This window comes from Macaca fascicularis, chromosome 19 (genome assembly GCF_037993035.2).
Source record: "Macaca fascicularis isolate 582-1 chromosome 19, T2T-MFA8v1.1".
NCBI lineage: Eukaryota > Metazoa > Chordata > Mammalia > Primates > Cercopithecidae > Macaca > Macaca fascicularis.
Genome location: NC_088393.1, coordinates 20,911,062 through 20,925,209, shown reverse-complemented (window position 1 = coordinate 20,925,209; position 14,148 = coordinate 20,911,062). Strand labels below are relative to the sequence as shown.

Sequence of the window (14,148 nt, the reverse complement as noted above, 5' to 3'; positions counted from 1 at the left end):
AAGGGGAAACCCCGTCTCTACTAAAAAATACAAAAACCTAGCCGGGCGAGGTGGCGGGCGTCTGTAGTCCCAGCTACTCGGGAGGCTGAGGCAGGAGAATGGCGTGAACCCGGGAGGCGGAGCTTGCAGTGAGCTGAGATCCGGCCACTGCACTCCAGTCTGGGCGACAAAGCGAGACTCTGTCTCAACAACAACAACAACAACAAAAAAAAGTTGCTGGTAATTCTTGTCCTTTGCCAAGTAAGATCAGCTCAAGAACATGTTTATTAGAGTCATGTTATAAATCCCCATTTTTAATGCTATTACATAGTAGGAGGCTGACCTGCCTTTGTCATCTGATGATACTTCTTAAACAAGAAGTCGACAGATGCCCCTGTCTTACCCCTTAACTGGAAATTTAAGATAGATTAAACTGAATTACTCATTGATTTTATTGTCTAGTAACCCCCCTTTGTTTTTTTCCACAATAGCACATAGTAAGTGTGTTACTCTCATTCCTCAGGAGTATCTTTACTATCAGCCCCAAAAGGATACTAAGCTTGCAAACTTGATCTTTATTTCTGCTGTTACCACCAAACTTACTGAAATCTCTTTTTTTTTTTTTTTTTGAGACTGAGTCTCGCTCTGTCGCCCAGGCTGGAGTGCTATGGCCGGATCTCAGCTCACTGCAAGCTCCGCCTCCCGGGTTCCCGCCATTCTCCTGCCTCAGCCTCCGGAGTAGCTGGGACTACAGGCGCCCGCCACCTCGCCCGGCTAGTTTTTTGTATTTTTTAGTAGAGACGGAGTTTCACCGTGTTAGCCAGGATGGTCTCGATCTCCTGACCTCGTGATCCGCCCGTCTCGGCCTCCCAAAGTGCTGGGATTACAGGCTTGAGCCACCGCGCCCGGCCTAATCTTACTGAAATCTCTAATGAAGCTATACAAGTGCCTAATCTTCCTAAATGCCATCCGAGTAAGGACTGGCGACATGAGTTCGAGGCCTTCCAGTAGTCGCCATGCAGACAGCCTGTGCTGCGCCAAGAGCCTCTGTTTAATAATGGCCCCTTACTTGGTTAAAGTCCCCATAGTTATCTTCTGTCTGGAAATCCGACTATTAGATTTAAGAGTCCCTCCGATAGTTCTATTACCTAGTCAAAGTATAGGCTTTCAAGACCAATATTTACAACTAAAAAAGAAACACACTTTCAGCCCCGTTCATACCCAAATTCAGAGATTAAGACTTCCTTTTTTATTCAAGTTATTTCACATAGTGAGCATATTACTAGAAGTGGCAATTCTACGCTCTCTTTGCATAACAATGTTACTGACACAGTCTTAATTTCTACTACGCACCCTTATATACTTTTGTTTAAGCAAAGTGTTCCTAACATAAAGCAAAATCAATCCTTTTATAATATTAAAGTCTCTTCCAGTAGTTAGTATGCTACACGCTTGTCTCATCAAAACGTTACACAGTGAAATATACCTATGTCATGATCTTAAAACGGTGTGCAAAACTGTGGCTGCCTGTAAATTTAACCCAGAGCTAAGAAAGAGATTCTACCCTGCAGCTATTTAGAAAAACACTGTCTCATACACACACAAAAAGATTTCTGGCCACTTTAATTGCCTTTTTAGTCTCAGCTATTACTATATCAGCAACTGCCGCTACTGCAGCTGTTTCTCTAACGGAATCTACTCACACAGCCTCAGTGGTGAACCATATAGTATATAATGTAATCCATGAATTTCAACAAGTAAACATTAATAAAACTATTCTGTCTCGCCGAGAGGCTCTTGAAGCCACTGTTAAATAGCTGAGGGATTGGTAGCAGGCATTCACTACCTGTCAAAATTTACATTGTGACTGGCAATAAAATTCTATCTATGTCACGCCTCTGCCACATAATAGCTCCCAATATGCTTAAGAGAGAGTAAAAGCACGTCTGCAAAGAGCTTATCAGGACCACCTATCTTCTTAAATTTCTACTCTTGAGTGTGAGTTAAAGAAACACTTGAAGAATAGTCACAGCAATTACAAACAAGTACCCTTCAGCAATTACAAGAAGGCTATCAATAGTTAAACCCCAAAACTGCCTTGTCTAAGTTAAACATACATATCTAAGTGATAGCCACTATACTTACTCTTTTTTGTATCTGTTTGCTAGGCATCTGCAGATGGTTCTGTGCTGCCATCCAACCCATCCATGACCAGAGAAGAACAATAGAAGCTTGCCTTGCATTAGATGACCAGCATGCTCTAAGAATTAAAGAAGGGGGAGATATGGGGGGGCACACGGCAACTTATTCAAGCTTATGTACAAGGCATTTGAGGTCAGGGCATAGAAAAATACTGAGGCACTGTGTGTATGTTATTTGTGCATGGGAATGAAACTCCTTGACTTTGAAAACAGGACAGGGAGTGGAGTGTGTGGTGTGATAAGGAACACTGAAAACAGCCTCCTGAGAATGCGGTTTAAGTGCTTTTACAAGGTCACAAGTGTCTCACGACGCCACCTCAAAAAAGCCATCTAGTGGATGTTTGTGGTTTAACAAGCCTTTTTGATAAATAGATGCTAAGTTGGACTCTCAGACCAGCTAACCCTGCCCTGGGCCCGCTCAGCTGGAATTGTCTGAGAACTCATTCTTGGCATTCACTGCAGGCTATAAGCTCTGCAACAGTGACAGTGCTGCCCACTGCCAGACAGTGCCTTCTGAAAGGTGACCTTCACAGCCCAAGCACACATGGGGTGGAAACACCATCACCTGCCTAGAATAACCAGGTGGGCAGAGGCAAGCAGGGACTCAGGGTGAGAAAACTCAAGTGTGTGGTCAAGGGCAGGGGCCGAGGGCTCAGCTGAGCTGGAAGATTCAGATCTTCTTTCAGAATGTGCATCTCTCCTGGGATCTGGGAAGGAATGAAGCCAGCCATGATTGAAGCCTCCACCAGTGCAAAGTGAGGAGCGGGGTAGGGCTCTGCATGAGGCTGAGTGCTGACCCCTGACAGAGCTGATCCTGACCTTTGACAGGCTCATCCCCGTCCCCTGCGTGCAGGCAGAGGCCAGGGACCCCAACTTCAGGCAGAGGTTGGTAGCAGGTTTCCTGCCTCCTGAAATCCCATCCCAGGGCCCACAGGGTCCCTGGGGAGACCGAATAGGGGCTGAGTTGAGGGAGTCAGGCAGGGGGCTGCCAGGTGAAGGACAGTGTGGGACTGGGCATGAGTGGGCACTAACAGTGCAGGGTCTGGCTCTTCCTGGAGAGGTGGCAGCGGGGCACAGGCCAGCTGAGCCCCCCGATGCTCCACCCAGCTGTCAGGCACACCTGGCCCGTAATCCCCCAAGCAGCCCCAGTATGGGTTCTTTCTTGATCAAGAAAAGAGGGGACCCACCTCCACCCCCACAGACACTTGTCCTCATATACATCAGAGAACAAAACTCTTGCTGTGCCCAAGGCCAGGGAAAGGGGGGTGATATCTCTCTACCTCACAGTGCCCTATTCCTTTTTTTTTTTTTTTGAGACAGAGTCTCGCTCTGTTGCCCAGGCTGGAGTGCAGTGGCGTGAACTTGGCTCACTGCAAACTCCGCCTCCCAGGTTCAAGCGATTCTCCTGCCTCAGCCTCCTGAGTAGCTGGGACTACAGGCACCCACCACCACACCCAGCTAATTTTTGTATTTTTAGTAGAGACGGGCTTTCACCATGTTGGTTAGGCTGGTCTCGAACTCCTGATCTCATGTCCACCTGCCTTGGCCTCCCAAAGCGCTGGGATTACAGGTGTGAGTCACCACGCCCAGCCCATAGCACCCTTTTTTTGCCAGAAAACCCACCTTACCCCCACAAGGTGCTGATGTCAACCAGGATCCCACATGCCAAGAACAGGCCACTGCTGTAGCCCAAAGGCTACTGAATCCTGTGGGGGCCTTGTTGAGCCTGGGGAGCATTTTCCAGCCACTTAGTCTTTGTGATTCTGTCACTCACTGGCCCTGTGCTTCAGTTTCTCCCACCATGGCACAAGATAAAAATCCCTTCCTGGCCGGGCGCAGTGGCTCACGCCTGTAATCTCAGCACTTTGGGAGGCTGAGGCGGGCGGATCACGAGGTCAGGAGATCGACACCATTCTGGCTAATACGGTCTCTACTAAAAATACAAAAAAGTAGCCGGGTATGGTGGCTGGCGCCCGTAGTCCCAGCTACTCGGGAGGCTAAAGCCGGAGAATGGTGTGAACCCAGAAGGCAGAGCTTGCAGTAAGCCGAGATCACGCCACTGCACTCCAGCCTGGGCAACAGAGCAAGACTTCATCTCAAGAAGGAAAAAAAAAAAAAAAAAATCTTCCTGAAGGCCAGGGTGCCCGGACAGGCTACCATACGCCAGTAAATGGCTGAAGCATGTGAAAGTCGGGGGTGAAAGCCGGGCGCGGTGGCTCACACCTGTAATCCCAGCACTTTGGGAGGCCGAGGCGGGCGGATCACAAGGTCAGGAGATCGAGACCACGGTGAAACCCCGTCTCTACTAAAATACAAAAAATTAGCCGGGCGCGGTTGTGGGCGCCTGTAGTCCCAGCTACTCGGGAGGCTGAGGCAGGAGAATGGCGTGAACCCGGGAGGCGGAGCTTGCAGTGAGCCGAGATCGCGCCACTGCACTCCAGCCTGGGCGACAGAGCGAGACTCCGTCTCAAAAAAAAAAAAAAAAAAAAAGAAAGTCGGGGGTGAGAGATGCTCCCTTCCCTAGGTCTCTTGCCCCAGGTCTGATGTCCATCAGGCTATGCCAGGCCAGCCTGCTTGGGAGGGGCACATCCCCTGCTGGGGAACCCTGGTTTCCAGTCCCAGGTCACTACAGTTAAGAACCCCCAACACATTGTGGGAGGCACAGGGGTTGGATGGAGGAGGAGAAAGGCTTCATCATAAGGGCCTTGGGTCCATCCCCAGAGGACAAGAATCAAATTCAGACTGCTATCAGAAGCTGACCACCCAAAGGGGTTTGGATTTTGGGGTGAAACGAGGCCCTGCTCTCAGGAAACAAAACCATTTTGTTTTGGGCTCTGCAGCTGGCTTGGATAGGAAACTTGTTGCCAGCTATGTGCTTTAATTGAGCCTAAATGGAGGAGGGGCCCGGAAAGGACTCTGAAGCAAAAGGTGAGATTCCTGCCTTCCTGCCTCCCCAACTCACTCCCCAAAAGTAGACACTGGGCAGCAAAGTTTCTTAACAAAGTCAGGAAAGAAAAAAATCCAGAGACCAGGCAGGCTAATAAACCCTTAGCAGGAATATCTGACCTCATCAGCCAAATGGCTCTGCCATATTCATGGTCTTGGACAGGTGAGGAAACTGAGGTTCAAGGAGGACAGTAAGAGTCTGGCCAGGAATCTGGCAGCCTGGAGCCCTAAAGGTCCCGGCAGACATCGCCCTCCAACTCCTTTCAATCCCCAACCCCCACCACCGCCCAGAGGCTCCACCCTTCCGCCAACCAGGCGGCTCCACTCCCAGCTTATTCACCCTAAAATCAGTCAGGGGTCTGCTGGGCCACCTGCCCTCCTCCAATCCCCTTCACTCACCAGTCCAGGGCCTCCCTGCACATGGTTGTCAGGCTGGGGATGGGGGTGTCACTACCCCCTTGCCCAGGCTGGAGGTTGCTTGTTCCCAGGGGGTGGGTCCTTGGTAGCCTCCTCCAGGCCACTCCTCTCTGGTTGGTAGCCAGGAGTCTGGCAGCGCGTGTGCAGGGCAGATGGCCCCCGGAGCCCTTGGCGATTTGGCGAGGGGTTGCCAGGGCCACATCTCGGAGACTGCGGCGTCTTTGCAAGGTGGGTCTGGAGCTCCGTCTCCTTCCCTGGCTTCGGGGCCCCTCCTAGAAGACCCTCCTGGTCTCGCAGGACCCTGACTGCCGGCAGCCCCACACTCCTGAGACATGACCCTTACCTCTGCCTGGCGTTGGGTATGCACTCCATGGGGCAGAAAAATCCCTTAGCCCACCGGGCTTGAGAGTAGGGTAGGGGCCGTGGTGGCACTAGAGAGTGTCACCGCGTCATGCTGGCCACTGTTAGGCAGGGGCTGAACTTCAGTTGAACCCGCTCATCCAGCCTTCAAATTCCAGCCTCTGGCTTTGGCGAATCTGGCCAGGACCTGGGGCCTAGAGGCAGGGTCTGCGGATGCCACGGGCCAGGCTCCCCTCTCACACTTGGGTGGTGGCCCTGCGGCTCCGGGCGCCACACACACCGCTGTGCCCGCTCAAGAGGTGACCTTCTGGAGCAGTGGCAGCAGAACCCGGGACTCACCTGGCAGTGGCACGCACTCGCAGCCTTTTCCCCAACCAGGCGCCTGGAGTGTCTGGTTCCCCGCCTGCCGCCACCCCCGTAACCCTCGCTTCTCCTGGCTCAGGGGCTCCAAGGCGGTGCCGCCACCAAGGCCACGGCCAGGTTGAGCACGCAGCAGGGCGGGTGTCCTGGTCCTCAGACTCCCCGCGGGCAGACAACTCCCACGTCCGCTCGGGAACCGGCGGGACGAATGACCCCCAGCCCCGGAATCCGGCGGAGGAGGAGGGCGGATCCTTACTTGGGCTGGCGTGGCCCGTTTGGGTCTCCCGGAATTCTCCAGCCCCGCCAACCTTAGGGCTCCTGGGCCGCCTGGCTCCGCCTCCTCCCTGCCAGGATCCCTCCCAGGAGGCCGCAGAGCCCTCCGGGGGCAGCGGGGACTAACTTCCTAGAGCGGGAACCACGGCGCTCCCCGACGGCAAGGGCCACCGCGAGTCCAGCCACGCGACACTCCGACTCCTCCGCGCCCGCTCGGTCCCACGGCTGGAGACCCCCAGTGCGGGCATGCAACCCACTGGACCCTGCCCAGACCACCTAGGCCCCGCGCTCTTAGACGCCAGACACTGCCCTGCTGGTGGGGGGGACCAGTGTGTATGTATGTCGGGACTATTGGGTAAACGTGGCTGGTTTCCCCAAAGGTAGGGACTCCTTTGAAGTTTTATTTATTTTTTCTTATTTACTTAAAACTGGTAGAGTCTAATTATTTAGAGGTACCCGTGATCATGTCAGTACATTTCAGCACTTTTTTTTTTTTTTTTTTTTTTTTTTTTTTGCGATGGAGTCTCGCCCTGTCTCCAGGCTGGAGTGCAGTGGAGGGATCTCAGCTCACTGCAACCTCCGCCTCCCTGGTTCAAGCGATTCGACGGCCTCAGCCTCCGGAGTCGCTGGGATTACAAGCATGCGCCACCATGCCTAGCTAATTTTTGTGTTTTTAGTAGAGACGGTTTCACCTTGTTGACCAGGATGGTCTTGATCTCCTGACCTCGTGATTCGCCCGCCTCGGCCTCCCAAAGTGCTGGGATTACAGGCGTGAGCTACCGCTCCCAGCCGAGCACGCTTTTACTAGTTTTTGTCGGGTAGTCCTTTTGTTTCTGTTTTTAAGGAGAATTTAAAATTCTACCTGAAATCAGTAAAGTAACTTCAGAAAAAATTTAATGAGAAAAGAGTGGTTTTCAGGAAGAATTGATTATCTCGGGCTAATGTAAAACAGTCTGGCACAGTGATTTAGAATCTCAAATATTCTGACGTGTCAAATTGAAGCCATGTTTAAAAAATCCGAGTTACAGCTATTATATTATTTTTCAATGCTACTCTTTGCCCTGGAAGGAAGCCATGCATTCCTCATAATCCAAGCAACCTGGAGAGCTGGCTACAACGCCCTTCGAATATTACATTTTATTTATTTATTTATTGAATGGAGTCTCGCTCTGTTACTATTTATTTATTTATTTATTTATTTATTTATTTATTTATTGACGGAGTCTCGCTCTGTCTTCCAGGCTGGAGTGCAGTGGCACGATCTCAGCTCACTGCAACCTCCGCCTCTCGGGTTTAAGCGATTCTCCTGCCTCAGCCTCCCCCTCCGAGTAGCTGGGACAAGAGGCACGTGCCACCACGCCCGACTAATTTTTTGTGTTTTTAGTAGAGACAGGGCTTCACTGTGTTAGCCAGGATGGTCTCCATCTCCTGACGTCGGGTGATCAGCCTGCCTTGGCCTCCCAAAGTGCTGGGATTACAGGCGTGAGCCACCGGCCCGGCGGAAGACATTTTAGTGAGGTAGACCAGGAATACGAAAAAGTCTTTTAGCTTTTCCTGTCCTTTGTAGTCGGAAAGACTGTTCAGAAAGTATAATTTGGGTATGTTAGGTCTTCATTCTGTTGGGGGTTCTAAACAGTAATATATGTAATGTATGTAATCCATGGTAGATGTTCATTTCTTTTTGCTGAATTTTAAGTGTTTGTTACATATCTTAGATAATATTTCTTTCCAGATAGGTGTTTTGAAAATGTTTTTCTTCTAGTCTGTGCCTTTTCTTATTCGAATGAGACCAATGCCTTTCACAGTTTTTGTTTTTAAATTTCAATGAAGAATAGCATATTATTGCTCTATTTAAGAACATCTAGATTTTTTTCCTGTTTTCTTCTAGTTTCATTGTTTTGTGTTTACATTTAGGTCTATGATACGTTTTGAGATAATTTTTGTTTTTGAGGTGGAGTTTTGCTCTTGTTGCCCAGGCTGGAGTGTAATGGCGCGATCTTGGCTCACCTCAACCTCTGCTTCCTGGGTTCAAGCGGTTCTCCTGCCTCAGCCTCCCTAGCAGCTGGGATTACAGGCATGCACCGCCACGCCCAGCTAATTTTGTGTTTTTAGTAGAGACGGGGTTTCACCGTGTTGGTCAGGCTGGTTCCAACTCCTGACCTCAGGTGATCTGCCTGCCTGGGCTTCCCAAAGTGCTGGGATTACAGGCATGAGCCAACGTGCCTGCCCTTGAAATTATTTTTGAGGAGTGCAAAACTATGCCTAGATTCAATTTTTTTGCAGGTGGATGTCCAGTTGTTACAGCACCATTTGTTAAAAGACTATTTTTTCTCCATTGTATTGCTTTTTATTCTTTGTGAAAAATCAGTTAACTGTATTTTTGTAGATCTTTGAGATTTGTATTTGTTCCTTTGATCAATTTGTGGATTATTTTGCCAATACAATGTCTCATGATTACTACAGATTTATAATAAGTATTGAAGTTGAGTAATAACAGTCCTGTTACTTTGTTATTTTTCAATATTGTATGGGTTTTGGTTTTTTCTCTTCATATGTTAGAAAGTGTTCTCAAAATCCACAACATAATTTCCTTGGGTTTAGATTGGGATTGTGTTGATCTACAGATGAAGCTGAGAAATGACATCTTGACAATACTGAGTTTTCTTGTATGTGAGAAGAGACTATTTCTTCTGTGAAATACAGATTACACTCTGAAATACATGCTTCTTATTTGAATAAGACAAGGCTCAGACTGGAAGAAAAATATTTTCAAAATACCTATAACATTGTATATAGTTATTGAATTTTTTCATCAGAATTATAGTTTTTATAAAAATGATCTTGAATATATTTTGTTAGGTTTATATGTGTTTCATTTTGAAAAGTGATAATTTAAATGTTAAGGCATTTAAAATTTCAAATTTGACTTGTTCATTCCTGCTGTATTGGAAACAATTTACTTTTGTAAATCTTGTTCTCTGTACCCTTATTGTAATTACTTATTAGTTTCAGATTTTTTAGGTTGATCATTTTGGATTTACTATATAGACAATCCAGTCATCTGCAAAAAATGGCAGTTTTATTTTATCCTTCGCAAGCAGTATACACTTTCCTCCCCTGTATTATACTATACACATTTTCAGTAAAATGCTGAGATGGAGTGCTGATAGAGGACATGGCTGACCGGATCCTGATCTCGGCAGGATAACTTCTAGTTCTCACCATCTAGGTTATGATGGTAGCTGTTGGGTTTTTTTGTTTGTTTGTTTGAGATGGAGTCTCACTCTATTGCCCAGGCTGGAGTGCAGTGGCATGATCTCAGCTCATTGCAACATCCACCTCCCAGGTTCAAGCAATTATCCTGCCTCAGCCTCCTGAGTAGCTGGGACTACAGGCACTCGCCACCACACCTGGCTAATTTTTTATTTTTAGTAGAGATGGGATTTCACCATGTTGGTCAGGCTGATCTCGAATTCCTGACCTCAGGTGATCAGCCCGCCTCGGCCTCCCAAAGTGATGGGATTACAGGCATGAGCCACCACGCCCAGCCAGCTGTTGGGGTTTTAAAAACTATTCTGTATAAAGTTGAGGAAGTTCCCTTCTGTTCATTCTTTGCTCAGTCTTTTAACCACGAGAAGGTACTGGATGTTTTCAAATGTTTTTCTCTCCATTTATATGCTCATGTTATTTTTCTTCTTTAGTCTCCATGGAATAGACTGCATTAATTGTTTTTTAAAAGTTAAAACATATTTGCATTATCTGAAATAAATCCAAATTGTCCATAGTGTGTAATTGTTTTTGTACCTTGTTGAATTTGAATTGCTAGTATTTTGTTGAGGTTTTTGCATGTATATTTATGAGAGATATTGGTCTGTGGTTTTATTTTCTCGTAATGTCTTTGTCTGGTTTGATATAGGTTAATGCTGGTCTCATATAGAGTTAGGAGGTATTCTCTCTTCTCTTGTCTTCTGTAAGAAATTGAAGAGAATTGATATTATTATTATTTCAGATGGAGTTTCCCTCCTGTTGCCCAGACTGGAGTGCAGTGGCATGATCTTGGCTCACTGCAGCCTCCTCCTCCTGGGTTCGAGCAATTCTCCTGCCTCAGGCTCCTGAGTAGCTGGGGGTACAGGCATTCATCGCCACACCTGGCTAATTTTTTGTAGTTTTAGTAAGTAGAGATGGGGTTTCACCATGTTGGCCAGGCTGGTCTTGAACTCCTGACCTCAGTGATCCACCGACCTCAGCCTCCCAAAGTGCTGGGATTACTGGCATGAGCCACCACTCCTGGACAATGAATTGGTATTATTTCTTACTTTAAAATTGGGTAAAATTGACTTTTATGCTGGGGGTCAGAAGTAGACGATGTAAAATGGAGGAGGACAGGCAGAGCTGGGAAGTATCTATTCTGGGGATGGGTATCTTGGACCAGCGTTGAGTTCTAGCCTCCCTACCCCTTGGCAGGGCATCTCTGGCCCCATCCACAGATTTTTTTTTTTTTTTTTTTTTTGAGATGGAGTTTGGCTCTTGTTGCCCAGGCTGGAGTGTAATGGCATGATCTTGGCTTATTGCAAACTCTGCCTCCCAGGTTCAAATAATTCTCCTGCTTCAGCCTCCCAAGTAGCTGGGATTACAGGCACCTGCCACTATGCCTGGCTAATTTTTGTATTTTTAGTAGAGATGGGGTTTCACCATGTTGGCCAGGCTGGTCTCCTGACCTCAGGTGATCCTCCTGCCTCGGCCTCCCAAAGTGCTGGAATTACAGGTGTGAGCCACCACGTCCAGCCAGATATGTTTTTTTCCTCTTTTTTTTTTTTTTTTTGAGATGGAGTCTCACTTTGTCGCCCAGGCTGTAGTGCAGTGGCATGATCTCGGCTCACTGCCACCTCCGCTTCCCGGGTTTGAGCAATTCTCTTGCCTCAGCCTCTGGAGTAGCTGGGACTACAGGCACTCATTACCATGCTCAGCTAAGTTTTGTATTTTTAGTAGAGATGGGGTTTCACCACACTGGTCAGGCTGGTCTTGAACTCCTGACCTCAGGTGATCCGCCAGTCTCGGCCTTCCAAAGTGCTAAGCCCCCGTCATTCCTCTCATGGGACACATAAGATGTATGGAACCCAAAGTTCTGTCTATCTCTCCTCAGCCACAGTTTATATATTCTTCCCATACTCTTGGGTGACAGGAGGTCTTCCTTCTGGACCTGAAGTCCACCCAGTTTATAGTTGGCCCTGGACTCTGTAACCCTGATCAGAATCTGAGAGGATGCATCCATACATAGAGGAGGTCATGAGGGCCTCCTGAGGCGGGTGGATCACCTGAGGCCAGGAGTTTGAGACCAGATTGGCCAACATGGTGAAACCCTGTCTCTACTAAAAATACTTTTCACATTCTCTGAAAATGACCTTTTGATGTCTACTTGGAGTGTCTGAGTCCCCAAATAGAATTGAGGCCCAGAGAACGTTGCTGCTTCAGTCACTAAATTACGCCAAAGTTCTAGAAAAGTGACTGCACAAAGTAAGTACTTAAGATATGTGTGTTGAATGAATGAACCCCAAGCAAAACATTCCTAGATATCTGAGTCAGCATGGAAACTCTCTTTCTGTGCCCTGATCTATTTATATCAAGGACAAAGACCAGCTAAAAAAATATATCAAACCTCCTTACAAAATCTCAAAACAGATTTGCTTTTTATATGCTTTCAATACAAAAAGTAAAGGTTGTGACACAGTATTTAATTATTGTTTATACCTTAGTGCAGGGGCCCCAACTTTCAGGTTGTGAACCAGTACTGTTCCATGGCCTGTTAGAACCAGGCTACACAGATTCTCATAGAAGCAAAAACTCTGCTGTGAACTGTCCATTCAATGGATCTAAGTTGTGCACTGCTCATGACAATCTTGGTCCATGGAAAAATTGTCTTATATGAAACCAGTCTCTGGTTCCAAAATGTTTGAAGACTGCTGCCTTAGTAAACGTCAGAGAGCTTATACTACAGAAACTCTGTACATGTAATGAATGCGGAAATAATTTTCTCCAAATTATACATCTAAAAACCAATGTTCACATTAAAAAAGATTTAGGGATGTAATACATGTGAGGAAGTAGTAAAAAAATCAAGTCTGTGGGATACAGTGTCTCACACCTGTAATTCCAGCACTTTGGGAGGCTGAAGCAGGCAGATCACCTGAGGCCAGGAATTTGAGACCAGCCTGGCCAACATGGTGAAACCCTGTCTCTACTAAAAATACAAAAATTAGCTGGGCATGGTGGCAGGTGCCTATAATCCCAGCTACTTGAAAGGCTGAGGCAGGAGAACTGCTTAAACCTGGGAGGCGGAGGTTGCAGTGAGCCGAGATCACACCATTGCACTCCAGCCTGGGCAACAGAGCAAGACTCCAGCTCAAAAACAAATACAAAAACATCAAGTCCAGTGTCTCTGCCTATAATTCTAGCATTTTGGCAGGATGAGGTAGAAAGATCACTTGAGGCCAGAATTTTGAGACCAGCCTAGGCATCATAGCAAAACACCCTTCTCTATAAAAAAGAAAGAAAAACTCATTATAAAAAAAGTAAATAAACATCAGAGTATCACACAAAAAAGTACTAACACTTCAAAGTTTTATGCTAAACAAGAGTATTTAAGATAGGAAACAATCCAAAATCTAAACAATTAGAAAACTTGTTTGTATATTTTAAAGAATTAAGACATTAATATTTGGATAGATATATTTATATTCAATGAATAGTTATTCTGTATTGACAGTATTTGAGATTTTTGAAAAGTAATGATTATTGATGTAATTAAACTGTCACATCAGTGGATGCAATGCCTACATTTCTAGTGTTTATAAGAAAACATGTTGCTACATGATTTGAGACCAGCCTGGCCAACATGGTGAAACCCTGTCTCTACTAAAAATACAAAAATTAGCTTACCCTACCGTTGCTGCTTCAGAGCTATGAGAGGCCATTCTGTATTAGGGGGGCATCACTAGTATGATGGAAGCTTAGTTGGAAATGTAAAATTCATGAAGAAAATCTTTTTATTTTTGAGACGGAATCTCGCTCTACTGCCCAGGCTGCAGTGCAGTGGCACGGTGTCAGCTCACTGCAACCTCTGCCTCCTGGGTTCAAGCGATTCTCTTGCCTCAGCCCCCCAAGCAGCTGGGATTACAGGTGTGCACCACCACGCCTGGGTAATTTTTGTATTTTTAGTAGAGACGGGGTTTTGCAATGTTGGCCAGGCTAGTCTTGAACTCCTCGAACTCCTGACCTCAGGTGATCTGCCCGCCTCGGCCTCCCAAAATGCTGGGATTACAGGCGTGAGCCACTGCGCCCAGCCTCATGGAGAAAAATTTAAGGAAAGTTGCCCCTTGTTGTTGACTTATAACAGTGATGCAGGCCACCATGAGGCCGGTGTTCAGGGCATCATTTTTCTTTACTAATGTAAGAGAGAAACATTCTGAATGTTTGAAATACATAATTATATGAATTTCTCCTCATTTAAAAAAAAAAACAAACAACTGACCAATTTCCTAAAATACCAATATCTTTTTTTTTTTTTTTTTTGAGATGGAGTCTCATTCCGTTACCCAGGCTGAAGTGCAGTGGC

At 46.8% G+C, this 14,148-nt stretch overlaps 1 long non-coding RNA gene across 2 annotated transcripts in view; it reads right to left on the bottom strand.

The window, feature by feature from the left end:
• LOC102135148 (uncharacterized) overlaps positions 1 to 6,493 on the bottom strand; it is a 48,632-nt gene extending 42,139 nt beyond the window's left edge. Inside the window, exons 1-2 of one of the 2 annotated variants that reach the window (XR_012428642.1) lie at positions 5,526 to 6,493; positions 2,125 to 2,239 (exon numbers count right to left, since the gene is read on the bottom strand). This is a non-coding gene — a long non-coding RNA (uncharacterized lncRNA). The remainder of the gene's footprint in view (positions 1 to 2,124; positions 2,240 to 5,525) is intronic. The other variant, XR_010583536.2, reaches the window with a different exon arrangement.
• Positions 6,494 to 14,148: the final 7,655 nt, after the last annotated feature.